Genomic DNA, 15,004 nt, shown 5'->3' with positions numbered 1-15,004 from the left:
GAAAGCTTGAACAAAATGATTCAAGTGCATTGCAATAGTTGAATGTGTGATATGGTCCTGATGATTCAAGAAAATAAGACGATCTTCAAATTCTATAAGACAGAAAACATTAGTGACTTGAAGAGTGTCATTTTGGTGAACTGGTAGGAACAAAACCTGAATGAAGAGTACAAAGAAGAGAATTGGAGGTGAGAACATCAATAAATGAATTATAGACAAGTGGCAGATAGGTAAGAGGTTTTTTGACATTTGCTGAAAATGTGTCAGTAGCTGGAAGTGGATTTGTCCACCTCTCTGTTCCCAGTGATATGAAAACACGTGTGTATGCTGATAGGAATGGAATCATCAGGAGAAGAGATTCTGATGTTTTTTGGAAGTTTGTTTAACACACAGTCGCACAAATACACATGTTCAATATAAGTATAAAGTAGAAACCCATGGCCATCGACTTGATTCTTACTCAGAGAGACCCTCTAGAACTGCCCCACAGGGTTTCCAAAGCTGTAATCTTTATGGAAGCAGATGCCACATCTTTCTCCCGTGGAGTGGCTGGATTCAAACCACCAAATTTTCAGTTAGCAGTTGAGCACTTAACCACTATGCCACCTATATATTTTGACTAAATGCTGAAAAGACTGAGTATTAAAGTCAGCAATGGACTAAAGCTAAGGCTGAAAACAAATATCACTCTTGTAATAATGTACTTCTATGATTTAAGAATAAATAATGCTTAAGGTTAAGTAGGAAAGCCTGGTGGTATAGTGGTTAAGAGCTCAGCTGCTAACCAAAAGGTCAGCAGTTCAAATCCACCAGCTGCTCCTTGGAAACACTATGGGGCAGTTCTACTCTGTTCTACAGTGTTGCTATGAGTTGGAGTTGACCCAACAGCAATGGGTTTGGTTTTTAAGGTTAAGTATTAATTCTGTTTTATTTAAAAATTTTATCATTGATATTTTAAAAGTTTGAAAATATAGTGTAGAACAATTATTTCTCAGCACTGCCAGCTGTTAATTTCCTCCTTGGTCACTATATTTTTCATTGTTAATACTAAATATATTCTCATTTTCAAATGGCACATGTAGTAATATCATTCATCTTTTTATGCACAGCCAAATGTAGTCCAGAAAAAAAATTATTCCAGTTACATGCTTTTTTAAAAGGAATTTTATACTTAGGATTCATAGACTGAGCAACTCTAGAAAAATCTTTTGTCTTCAAATAATGTAAATGGTTGGCAGCTTGTAAAATCATGTCAACAAGTTATTGTTTAATTTTTAGCCTCCAGAGATTCAAAACTAAAAGGGATTGTTTTTTTAGATCATTCTTGTGAAGTCTGTTGTTTTGAAATTCGATTAGTGAGAACAATGTATGTTTTGAGTACGTCAATTTTCTCTAACACTCTATTCTTTTGTTCATGTTCTTTATATAATTATAGTACCTGTCTAAGCTGATTTTCCATGGATGCTCCACCATTGTACATGATTTTGCAGTTTTTCTTTTTCCTATTTGTGAAATCATGAGGTGACTAAATAGGCATTCTGATTTTAATTCAACCTCACAAGGTCTAAAATATTAAATGGAATTAAATAACTAACAATCAAATACTTTTTAAAAAAGCGTTTTCTTCAATGCTACAAATACATATATATCAAATGCTTCTACGAAATTAATATTATAATATAATGTAATTGCTATTATTCTGCCTTGGATTATTATTTAGGTGTTATAAATATATTCTAACTCAAAAAAGATATAATGGTCTTTCTAAATTTATTTAGCTAATATACCGTTACTATTTATGTTAACTCACAATCTATTTCTTCTTTATGCAATTATTTGAGAGTTCTTAATAATTAGTTATATATATATATTTATATGTATATTTAAGTTGCAAAATTAGTTTGCATTTTTCTAGCTCCAGATCAGCTCCCACCATTAAAAACATGCATGCTGACCACCTACTATGTAAAAGGCATGTCTGCCGGCAGGATGGTTGTCCTGAAAAATACGCTACAAACCAAAAATACCTCATTAATTACTCAAAACTCTTTTAGAATCACAGAAGAATTCTTCTCATTCTACTTTGCATAAGTTTTAGGAAAGCAGCAAGAAGAAGAGATATAATGGAAATAAGCAGCTTACAAGGTCTAAGTGGAAGAAAAACTAAAGAGTGGGTCAACAACCTCTTCAGCATATTAATTTATAAAGTTTCCTAGCATAAACAAAAAGGCCAAAACAATAATGGCGAAAGGCCACTTCTTTCCAGAATCTTTGAGATTATATATATTGTGGCAGGCTGAAAAATGGCCCCCCAAATGTATCAAGACCTTACTCCTGGAATCTGTGAATGTTACCTTAAATTGAAACAGAATCTATACAGATATAATTATGTTAAGGATTTTGAGATTGGGAGATTATCCTGGATTATCAGGGAAAGCCTTAAATGCAATCATATATATGCTTGTAAAAGGGAGGCAGAAGGAGATTTGACCACACATAGGAGAAGGTGCTGTGAAGATGGAGTAGAGAAAGAACTGAATATGATGGCCTTAAAGAGTGGAGTGAATGGCTACAAGCCAAATAATGCCAGCAGCCACCCAAAACTCCAAGAGGCAAAAGATAAGTTCTCCCCTGGAGCCTCAGAAGGGAGTGCAACCTGCCAACACCTTGATTTTGGCACAGTGATACTGATTGTGGGGCTTCTGAACTCCAGAACTGTGAGATAATAAATTTCTGTTCTTTCAAGTCATCAATTTTGTGGTAATTTGCTACAGCAGAGGCAGGAAACTTTACATGCTATCTATACCACACATTGACACACACACACACGCACACACATTCTTTTCTCTTTTTCATTTTCCAAGTTCAGTTAAATTCAATTTCTACTTCGAATAGATATAATGTTCCAATAACCACAGAGAATTCATTTACTAATCTTATCTTTTATTGACTCAACACATATTCATTGGATATGTAAGAAAGACAAGTTGCCAACTAATGGCGATCCCATGAGTTTCAGAGTAGAACTGTACTCTCTAAGGTTTTTAATAGCTGATTTTTCAGAAGTAGATCTCCAGTCCTTTCTTTCGAGGCACCTCTGGGTGAATAGGAGCTGCCAATCTTTAGGTTCGTGGCCGAGCACTAAACATTTGTTCCACCTATTTGACATGCCAATCTCTTTGAATACTCCAGGCACATCCCCTTCAGGTCCTTTGCACTGATTGTTCTCTTTTAAAATGCTCTTACATAAATGTTCTTATCCAATATATCCTCATGGCTCCCTTTCTTATTGTGCGGCTGTACTCAAATGTCTCCTTCTTAGTAAGGCCTTCTCAGATTGTCTTCTTTATTTTCCCCCTAATTGAATCCTCCCTCAACTAGTAAGGAGCCCTGGTGGCACAGTGTTTAAGAGCTCAGCTGCTAACCAAAAGGCTGACAGTTTGAATCCACCAGCCACTCCTTGGAAACCGTATGAGGCAGTTCTGCACTGTCTATAGAGTCGCTATGAGTCAGAATTGACTCAAAGGAAACGGGTTTTTGGTTTTCAACTAGTAAACCGTACTCTTTCCATGCTTAATCATTTTTCACAGTATGTATTACCTTGTAAGATACAGGCAGTTTCTGGGTTACAAACGTCCAACTTACGGACAACTCATACTTGACCTTTAATGTTACAAAAATTTGTCCTCACTTTGAAACAATTGAACCAATCCCTACTCACAACAAATTCTTCATCGCAATCAACTTCACTTGCTGCACATGCAATTTCTAAATCCTTGAAAAGGCTTCCAGCCTTTTCTTACCCTAAACTAAAGTGAAATAAGAACTGTACACACTTGATACGACTTACCTACAAATTCTTAAAGACACAGTAATGGATCTTTTTTGTAACCCAGGGGCTATCTATATTATATATTTTATTTATTTATTTTCTTTATTATCTATCTCTACAAGAAATTCAATTCCTTGAGGTAAGGGATTTTAATATATTTTGTTCATCGATATATCCCAATACTAGCACATAGTAAGAACACATTATTTGTTGAATGAATGAATGAATGAAGACATGTATATTTACCTGTTTTCTGACTTATTCAATGATTTTCATGTGTAATCATCAATTAATTTGTTTGTTTTACCGACTGGATTTTAAGCTTCTCCCAAAGGGATAAAGAAAATAAAGACGTTTAAGTGCCAAGTTGCAGTTTTATTAACAAGGTAAAAACAAAAAAACCCATCCAGTCAATGCCGACTCATAGTGACCCTACAGGACAGAACAGAACTGCCCCATAGGATTTCCAAGGAGTGGCTGGTAGATTTGAACTGCCAACGTTTTGGTTAGCAGCCGAACTCAACCACTGCGCCACCAGTGCCCAATTTTTTTTATTAATAAGATAAACCAAACTCGTTGCCATCCAATCAATTCCAACTCATAGCCATCTTACATGAAGGAACAAGTTATTTGTAAAGTAGAACTAACATACATGGCCATGTAATAAGTCCATCATTATAGGTTATGGAGGCATAATTTATAAACCTCTCACAATTTGTAAATAAGATAGAATTTCTAGCAATGCTTTTAAATAGTAACCTAACTGGTATTTTGCAATAAAAAAATGAGGATATTCTTGGCTCTGAGCCTAAAGCCCGCCAAAATTTGTAATAATTATGTAAGTCTAATTTGTGTATCAATCCTTTATGTCTAGTTAAATAAACTCCTCTTCCATCCAAATGACTCTCCTTTTAAGCTCATTATATGTTTCTTAAGCTCCCTACTATAATATGATTTTAAATAATATCCTCAGTGACTTTTTCAAGCATTTATTTATTTATTTATTTATTGTACTTCAGGTAAAGGACAAGCATTTTTAAGAAGGTGAATTTCAAATCTTGTCTTAAGACTTCTCTTTTGCATACCAATCCTATAATCTCTGCTGTTCATATCCATTTACACGTCCAAAACTATTTCCTATTTGTGACAAAATTATTTCCTTGTTATTCCTACAAAGCTATTCCTGTTGCTATCATAAATGGCAAGATTTGTTCCCTCAAAGCCATTGCTCTACTCCTGTTATCATCATCATCATCATTTTCAACATCCCACCTATAATTTAGCAACTGGGTAGAATAATTAACAAAGAACTTCCTATGAAATCTTTCAGGATGTGAAATTTGATTTACTTCTAAATGGCCAGTAAATAATTATTCTTCATTTCTTACTAAAAACATGAAAGTTAAAATGTATTATCCTATATATCCATAGTACATTTGGTGGTTTAAACGACTTCATAACTCAATATTTATATCTTCCTAAGAATATGGGAATCAGAGTATGTATAGTGCTTAGGAAAAATGAATGAAGAATTAGGAGCAAGTATGCCCCAATTCTTAATTCACTATTACTACTAATAAGACATTTAGGCATTCAAATATTCTGTCACTTAATTTCCTCATTTAATAAAAAAGCAATGATAATAATGCTTATTATGGTTATTTTACTGTACTGTTGTGAAGTTGAAGTAAAACAGTATATGGAAGAGTACTTTGAAAATTATCAACTCATGTAAGAATGCAACAGAGCATTTAAGGAGAAAAATATTATAAAACCATTTTTATATATTTTAAAAATTAAGGACAGAAAGATTTAGTCAGAGCTAGAATCTATTGACTCATAGAGCTTTAGGATTATATTATCCTACTTACAACACAAACACTTGGAAAGTATTCACAAATTTACATTGTTTCTAAGGTATTAGGAGAAAAATGGAGCCCTGGTGGCGCAGTAGTTAAGAGCTTGGCTGCTAACCCAAAGGTCAGCAGTTTGAATCCACCAGCCACTGCCTGGAAATGTATGGGGCAGTTCTACTGTCCTATAGGATCACTATGAGTCAGAATTGACTCAACAGCAACAGGTAGGAGGAGAATGAACACCCAACTAGATATCAAGCCTTTTTTAAAGCTATATTAACTTAATGTGATATCAGTGCAAGGCCAAACAATTTGATTAATGGACCAGAATAGAACTCTAATACACTGAGAAATAGATCGACAGAGATTTTTACCTGAAATAAATGAAAAGTTGAGCCAAAAAAGCAGATGTTTTACCACGTATAGCTATTGTCTTAGTTATCTGGTGCTGCTATAATACAAATACCACAAGCGAGTGGTTTTAACCAACAAAAATTTATTTTCTCCCAGTTTAAGGGGCTAGAAGCCCAAAGTCAAGGAATGAGCTCTATGGGAAGATTTTTCTCTCTCTGTTGCCTCTGGAGGAAGGTCCTTGTCTCTTCTGAACTTCTGCTCCAGGGAAATCTTCATGTGGCTTGGCATCCCTCTTCCCCCATCCCTGCTTCTAGCTTGCATTTAATCTCTTTTATATTTCAAAAAAGACTGACTCAAAATACACCCTACACTAATCCTACCTCATTAACATGACAAAGACAATCCATTCCCGAATGGGATTATAACCGCAGGCATAGAGGTTAGTGTTTACAATACATATTTTTGCAGAGACACAATTCAATCCACAACAGCTGTCAAAGGATTAGTTTGAGAGTATATAAAGAATTACTACAACCAATACCAAAAAGACAAATCAAGAGAAATATAGGCAAAGCCCTAGCACATCAGAGGAGGATAATATTAAAAAAAATTAGTATTAAGAAGTGCTTGACCTCTTTATTCATTCCAGAAATGCAAATAAAGACTACAAAGAGAAATCATGTAATACATTCTCAATCGGCCAAAAATTAATGTCTGATACACTACATATTGGAGAGAACACACACATAGAGAAGAAAAGAGAGAGTTACTCTTACACATTTTTTGGTTTTAATGCAAATTGTTACAAGTATATCAAAACATAATTTAGCTTAATCTTAAAAAACTGAGCATCACTTTCCCAATAACCCTGCAATAGCATTCTCAGCAGCAGACATGTGTATTTATAGCTACACTGTTCCAAACAGTAAACCAACTGTATACACATAATGGAATATTATATGGCAATAAAAATGATCTAGAGCCACATGCACTAACATGTATACATCTTTGTAATATAACATCGAGAGTATTTTTCATATTATTAAGCATAAATAAACAAATGAAATAAAAGAGAATGGCACACGAACCATCACAGTGTGCCATTAACCAAGGATTGTGATTTATTCAATTCTTATATGTCGAAAAAAATATGAATAAAAAGGAGAGTGTGAAGAAAATTTAATAAGAACCAGTATAATTACACAACTCTACCACTTACCACACATAAAGAAGCCATTTTCCTATCTGTAATAAAGTAGTAATAATCATACTATCTACTTCACTAGGCTGCTATGAAAATTAAATAGAATAATATATGCATAACATTTAATACAATATTATATATAATGTAATATAAAACAGAATAATATCTGTAATATACATAAAATATATATAACTCTAGCTGTTTATGTTTTTTCCTTCTGAAAGATTCACTCTCTTCTTCTCTCTTTTCTCCTCCCTCACTTTGTCTTGAAGATCTGTTTTGATGACTGTATCCAATTGTTCAGAGTTTTAACTAAAGTTTCTCCTTGAGTGATCTACCAAAAAAAAAAAAATTCTTTATTTTAACATCTACTCTAATGTTTATGGATTCATTTTTTTAAATCCATTAACATATTGACTAAGCAGATATATATTGAATATCACTATGGAAGCAACATGCTGTAGTGGAAGGAAAACTAGCTTTGAAATCAGACAAAGCTCAGTTTGAAATTTTAATTTCTCATTTAATTGTTATGACGTTTGATAATACAGTTGTCTTAGTCATCTAGTGCTGCTATAACAGAAATACCACAAGTGAATGGCTTTAACGAAGAGAAGTTTATTCTCTCACAATCCAGTAGGCTACAAGTCCAAATTCAGGGCGTCAGCTCCAGGGGAAGGCTTTCTCTGTCAGCTCTGGAGGAAGGTCCGTATCATCAATCTTTCCTTGGTCTAGGAGCTTCTCTGCACAGGAATCTCATGTCCAAAAGATGCAGTCTGCTCCTGGCACTGCTTTCTTGGTGGTATGAGGTTCCGATGTGTCTCTGCTTGCCTCTCTCTTTTACATCTCAAAAGAGATTGGCTTAAGACACTAATCTTGTAGACCTCATTAGTATTACTGCCACTAATCCATCTTATTACATCATAGTGATAGAGTTTACAACACATAAGGAAATCACATCAGATTACAAAATGGTACACAGTCATGCACTACTGGGAATCATGACCCAGCCAGATTGACAGATATTTTTTGGGGACACAATTCAATCCATCACAACAGTAGAACCTGTGAGAGCTGGAGCTCGACGGGGCTGCCTTGTTTTTCTGGGTCTCACAAGTTTTCAGCCTTTGACAGGGTGCAGTCACCACTTTTCTATTGCTCATTTTAATGGAAAATATTTGTGTTTTCCTTCTCTGAGAGGTTTTTGCCTGACACAGGTTCCAGCTTTTACAGGTTTTACTGTGTATTTACTATGATTTCTCTCAACTTAATTTCTTATTAAATTGGAATAACAATGTTTACTGTTGCTGGTTGTTATGAGAACTAAAGTATATAACACAAGTAAACCAGCAACTGGTACTGGGTCTGTTAAGCAACAGTCACAAAATTAATGAGTATTTCATTCTTCTCTCTTCCTAAAACTATCACAAGATGAAAAGAGAATCACTGTATGCTGTGGTCAATAGAAAAAATAATTAAGACATGGTTCCATTCCTGAGAAATCTTGTAAAGAATACAGAATATGTGCAACCATAACTTATAATGCAAAACAATACGTATCACTTTTCATGATAAGAGTCACAAATGGCTTGCTATAAGACTCATGCTGAATCTCAAAACATTTTAAACTGCGTTTGGTATCATTACCCTGTGTACTGGATATTCATCATTTGCCCTTCTATATCTGCTCTCTTCTTTTCTCTGACTTGCTCAGCACCCTGGGAGGCTGACCTCTAGCTATAGTACCAACTGGGCTTCCTTGCCTTCTGGTTCCCATTGGAATTTGGCCAGTAAAAAGCACTGGCAAGAGATAGGAAAATAGAAGGAGAGAGAAGGTGAAGTATTTATTCTTCTGTTTGTTCCCAGCTTGATAGTGACTATTTTTTTCCATAAAAGGCTATAGCTACAGTAAGACAGTCCTGTCCTATAAGTATAGGTCTAAATAAGTTCCTGAATCCATTCCCTTATATTCAGGTCTAGAAATAATAATAGCTCCTCACTCTGACTTTTCTTGGGGAGCTTTACCAACCTTTGTTGAAATCCCTTAACTCTACTCAAATTTTATACATTCTCTCTCATTAAATTTTCTTTGATTATCCTATTTAAATGCGCCAATCTTTTCTACTGACATCCCAACTGATACAATAATTCGTGCTAGGAATTGCCCCAGGAAGATATTCAAAATATGATTGTGGGAAAGACCTGGTGAAAACCTAATACTAGTAACCATGGCATGTAATAGTATCAAAGTTTTTCACATTTACTTTGGTGGTAGCATGGATGATGTGCAGGCAGAACGCAGGGCATTGGAAAATCAAATGGTGTGGTAATTACAAATATTGTAGTGAGACACTGATCTCCAGGATTATAAAATAACACTGTGGTCTTCCAGTTAGAATGAAGGTGCATGGAAGCTATAGGTAATAGATAATGTATTATCCTGACGTTGGCTAGAGTAGAAGTAGTTAGACCACAAATAATTCTGTGTTTATTTCTTCATTAAGACCTAGGAAATGAGAACCATTGTTTTTGGACGGGCTAAGTGAAGCTCTTAGAACTTCACATCTGCTCCTCCACCCCCCAGCATCAAAAAAGTAAACCAAACAGTACAACATCTCTTGAAGGATTTTAGAGATTAGCGCTACTAGCAAAGACTGGAATGATACAAAGTGGTGATTATTACCACATTCTTGTTTAACTCCCCCTTTTGGCTAGTGCATGAGCCAGCTGGGTTTTGAAGAATGATTTTGGATTATTGACAATCTAATCAGGTGACGATGCCAGTTGAATCTGTGGTCCTGGAAGGATAGTTCATACAGCTGGTATGAAGCTACTGATATAACAAAAGCTGCTTTTTTCCATTTTTTCCAAATTTCTACCTGCAAAGATAATTAGATTTCCTTCTTAAGTCACAGGCAGCAGAATACCTTCACAATCTTACCTTAAGGCAAGGTCAATTCTCTAGCAATATTTCATAATGTATATTCCAAAGAAACTATTTGATTATCTTGATATCCTGGAAAACATTCAAATAACCCATTAGTTTGATGCAATATGAGCAGACAGTTAACAAGCACTCTAGATTTCTTAGATTATTAGAAGACACATTTGAAAGATAATGAGATAATCTTTGTGAAAGTTCATGCACCTGCCATTTTGGTGAAGTTTCTAGTAATCTGGCATGTTGAAATAATTCCTGCTAAACTAAAAGGTAAATTGCTTTACCTTGTACTGCCCACAAAATACTTGTTAGATCCCTTTGGCTTATAGAGTCAAAAACACCACATTTGGACAAGCTCCTCCAATCAGTTTTACAGGGAACAGTTGAGGCTGCCACTTCGTTTGGGTGGAGTGCTGAGCAATAAAAGACTCTATAGCAGATCCACTCTACTGCCTTCCCTTTTTATGCCTTGAGACCCAGTGGACCTCACATGATTGAAAATATCTGTGGTTGACCGAGATACTCTATGGCAATCCAAAATAGAGGATTCATGGTCCAGAAACCTTGAATTGTATAGTATGGCCATGTCTTCTTTTGCTGACATTTCAAAAGCAGCTATTAATTTGGTAATAGGTTCTAGTAGTCACTGAATGCCTGACAGTGAGACATTAAATGCCTACTCCACCAAAAGTATACATCACAAACTGAGTTATCTGATTCACCACATGGTAAATTTGGATATGTGTATGAACATCATATTGTTAAATTCAAATGTAATTTTAAAAGCTAGTGTAAAATGTACAGGTAAGCTGCATGTACTGGTGGGTTAGACACTGATAGTACCTATTTCTGTCTCGTCAGCCCACAATTATGCCTTAGTGAGGGATTCCTGATGAGCTGTTAACAGAGGATGAAATAGCAAGAGCCAAGTTCAAAGATGGATATGCATAATATTACCTTAAAGCATCATTCAGGAGTGTCACTGAAAAACTGCTGAGATAAGATCTTCCAGATTCTAGAAGACAGGGTGTCACTCTGGGTTAAATTTAAAAGAGCAGATGGAGCCAAGAAGAAGGTCCTGATGTCTAACAGTTCCCTGAACATTATTGAAGCTTTAGAAGACACATTTCTTCTCACAGCCTTGCACAAGGAACCATTTATTTGTCATCCCATTTTTCTATCATAAACAAATTTGTTTAAATATGTTTCATGCCTCAAATTTTCCTATTATCTCTATATGTTTCCTTCCTTCAAAGCCCGCCTTACCGCTCTAGACTTTTTTCTTTTTTTTTTTTTACCAGATGTCTAAATGAATCTAAAATGAAGTCATACTTAATGCAAACAGATCAACATATTTGTAATATATATATATGGCTACTTGTAAACTTTTATTATTGAATATCATGTGGATCATTATATTTTTCTACTGTATAAAGTCAAGTGGGGGACTATGCCCACTTGTTATTTAATAAATTATTAATTAATGAAAAGAAGAAAAGTCACCAAATTTTGTTCTTTTTCTGTTTTGTGTCATATAGATGGCCTATTTTTTCCTTCTCCTATTGAATTTGGAAATGTGATTCTAGCCCACGGGTAAAAGAAGGAGAAAAAAGACCCAACAGTGATTGGAAAAAAGTATTATTTTAATTAGATTATAAGCTTCCTGAAACTAGTGTCATAATATATGCCTCTGTGGGGGCATGTTTTATACCCCTGTAACATATCACACAGCATCTGCAATTTTTAGTCATTGATGAAATACTTTCCCTCCAAAATTAGATCAAGTTTATCGTGCTTGTCCATCCTCATTCATTTATTTCACAAATATTTATTGATTGCACTACATGGAAATAAAGACACAATACGTGGAGATAAATAAATGAATAAGAAAATATCTATAACTTAGAGCTTGTTATCATTTTCACATTTATCAAACTTCTTTATAATTAAACAGATGTTTTTTCCAAATTATATTGTCCTTTTGCTTTTTTTTTTTATACGTGTTTGGTTTTTGGTTATTCTTTTTCTAATTAAATAAAATAGAAACTCCTTGAAGACAGATTTCCCTGGCTATTTCATGTATATTCCTTGACGATCCTATAAAGTATAATGTGTTTCAATGAGCACATGTTTGCCTGATGAAATAATGGTGGAGTAAGAAAGAAAATAGAGTCCAACCAAAAACCAAATCCACCACCAGTCGAGTTGATTTCAACTCATAGTGACCCTATAGAATAAAGTAGAACCGATCCATAGGGTTTACAAGGTTGTAAATCTTTATGGAAGCAGACTGCCATGTCTTTCTGAGGAGGGGCTGGTGGGTTTGAACTGCTGACCTTTTGGTTCACATCTGGGCACTTTAACCACTGTATCACCAGGACTCCAAAAATGTTACAGGGAATAGAAATCGATATTGTAATTTTCTATAGCAGAGTTTAAAATATTGTATTTGGTAATAGTATACAGATCAACCCCAAAACCCCTATCTTCATCTCTTAATATACGCTAGCTGTCAAAAGATGAATTAGCAATGCCAAGCACTTACAGAAGTAGCTAATAATGTGATAGAGACACTGAGCACTTTGCTGTTGTGGGTATCAAATAGAATGATGCCATTAACAGAATTTAAGCTGACACTGATTTTCCTGAAAGGAAAATGTCCAGATTTTATTCCAGGTCAAATCAAAACTTGTATTATGCTTAAGAAAGTAGAACATTTCTACAGTCTTTTTTTTTTACCTTGGAAAAAGGTTATTTCAACACTATTATTAATTTATTAGTACAAACCTGGCTAATTTCCCTAAGGTTCTTAAAATTTGAGAGTACATCTTTGAGGCTTCTAAAGTTCAATTATTGGAAAATGAATAAAGAGCTTAAATTGGAATAAATGTAATAATCTTTGTTTGACTTCTAATATCACAATCAATCCAAAGAGAGTAGTTTTAGTTTGCTTAGAGCTTAACATGAAAATATGCCTGCCTCCCAGCTAAGTTGGTGTTGTTATATGTATGTCTTTGCGTCTCTAATTCATTGACAGATCATATCAGATTTCTGGGGAGTATACAAAGAGCAGATACAATTTCAGACAAAATCCCTTTTTATTTCTAGCTGTGTCTTTAGCCCAAACACCCACAAAATCTCCACATCTGCTGAATTGAGCTGAATTGTAAGGGAGCATGAGGTCTCTTTGGACTCTGAAATGCATATGAGTGAATGCCCACATAGGAGGACCCAGACCAGCACTGCATTTAAAAGAGCAAGTTTGGTCGGAAATCACATAGGAGATTTTGGATCTTTCTCATGTGCTTCAGGAAAGGAATGGCGTTTGGCATTTGGGGAGCAAGGATCGGAAAAGGGGAAGTAGCTGATTGGGAAAAAAACAAATACCCTTTTGCTGACAGAATGACAAGAAAAAGTTGTGAACCCCACATTTTAATACACTGTATCTCAATTAACATCTCTCCTAAACTCACACATAAACTAGAGCGAGGTCTAAACAATATAGTTGGTTCTGTTTTGGTTTTGTTTTCCTCCTTTCCTTGGATTCCCATAGTGTTTCTCATTTAACTTTCTAAGGACAAGAGGCACCTCCCAAATACAGATGCTTTCTTTATGTATGATGCCATAAACACTTGTTAGGAAGTGAGTTTTAATGAAAGCGTTATAAAGGAGCTGAGAAGGTGGTCCTTGCCTTCACCTTTGTCCACGTGAAATTTCTCTATCCCTCATAAAGCTCCATCCACTAGTGCAGTGTGTAAAATGTAAATTCTTAAAAGCGTTGTATTATTCCTCTACCCATTTCAAAACTGATTCTGTATGGGGTGGTGGGAGTGAATATTTTGTACTCTAAAGTTTAGAATGTACCACTGGCATAATGTGTCAATGAAAAGCCAGGACCAAGTTTAGGAAACGCCTTGCTGTCGAGTCAATTCCGACTCAAAGTGACCCTACAGAACCAAGTAGAACTGCCCCATAGGGTTTTCAAGGAGTAACTGGTGGATTTGAATTGCTCACATTTTAGGTTAGCAGCCAAGCTCTTAACTACTGCACCACCAGGACTCCAAGTTAAGGAAAGCTGTATAGACATACTTAGATGTATTTGAAAAGGAGTCTAACGGTCCAGTGGTTCAACGCTTGACTGCTAACCAAAAGATAGGCAGTTTAAACCTACCAGGGACTCCATAAGAGAAAAGACCTGGCAATATGCTCCCGTAATGATCACAGCCTAGGAAACCCTATGGGGCAGTCTACTCTATGGTCGCTATAGGGTTATTATGAATCAGAATCGACTCGATGGCACACAACAGATATATCTGAAAAATGCAATATTTCTAATTCTTTGTCATGAATATAGAATTATACTATTGAATTATGTTCCATGCAGTTCATTATAGAAAAAAATATTTCTTTACCATTGCTTAACTCGGAAGCTTTGAGAAGCCTTCTGTGCTCACTCTGTTCAGACTTAATATAGAATGTCCTTGACATCACAGAAAATGCCATCATATAAATTTTCACTTAATTAAATTTTTATTCAGCAATCTTAATCTAAATCAAAATTGTAGAATTTATGACTTGAATATATAGATTTATTTTTAATACAAAAGAAAATCAAGTTTTGTATCATAAACCAAACATTTAAGAAATTAATGAGAGAATTTAGAAGGAAGGGCATATCATTGTTAATAATTTCTTAGCTAGGTGGTCTCCGGCAAGATGGCGGTCTAGGCAGAAGCACCACGCCGTCCCTCCACAACAAAGATCCGAAAAACTAAGCCAAACAGAGAATCAACAATCCTGAAACCCTAGAACATCAA

This window comes from Trichechus manatus, unplaced genomic scaffold, assembly GCF_000243295.1.
Source record: "Trichechus manatus latirostris isolate Lorelei unplaced genomic scaffold, TriManLat1.0 scaffold00003, whole genome shotgun sequence".
Classification (NCBI taxonomy): Eukaryota; Metazoa; Chordata; class Mammalia; order Sirenia; family Trichechidae; genus Trichechus; species Trichechus manatus.
This window is presented reverse-complemented; position numbering follows the sequence as displayed.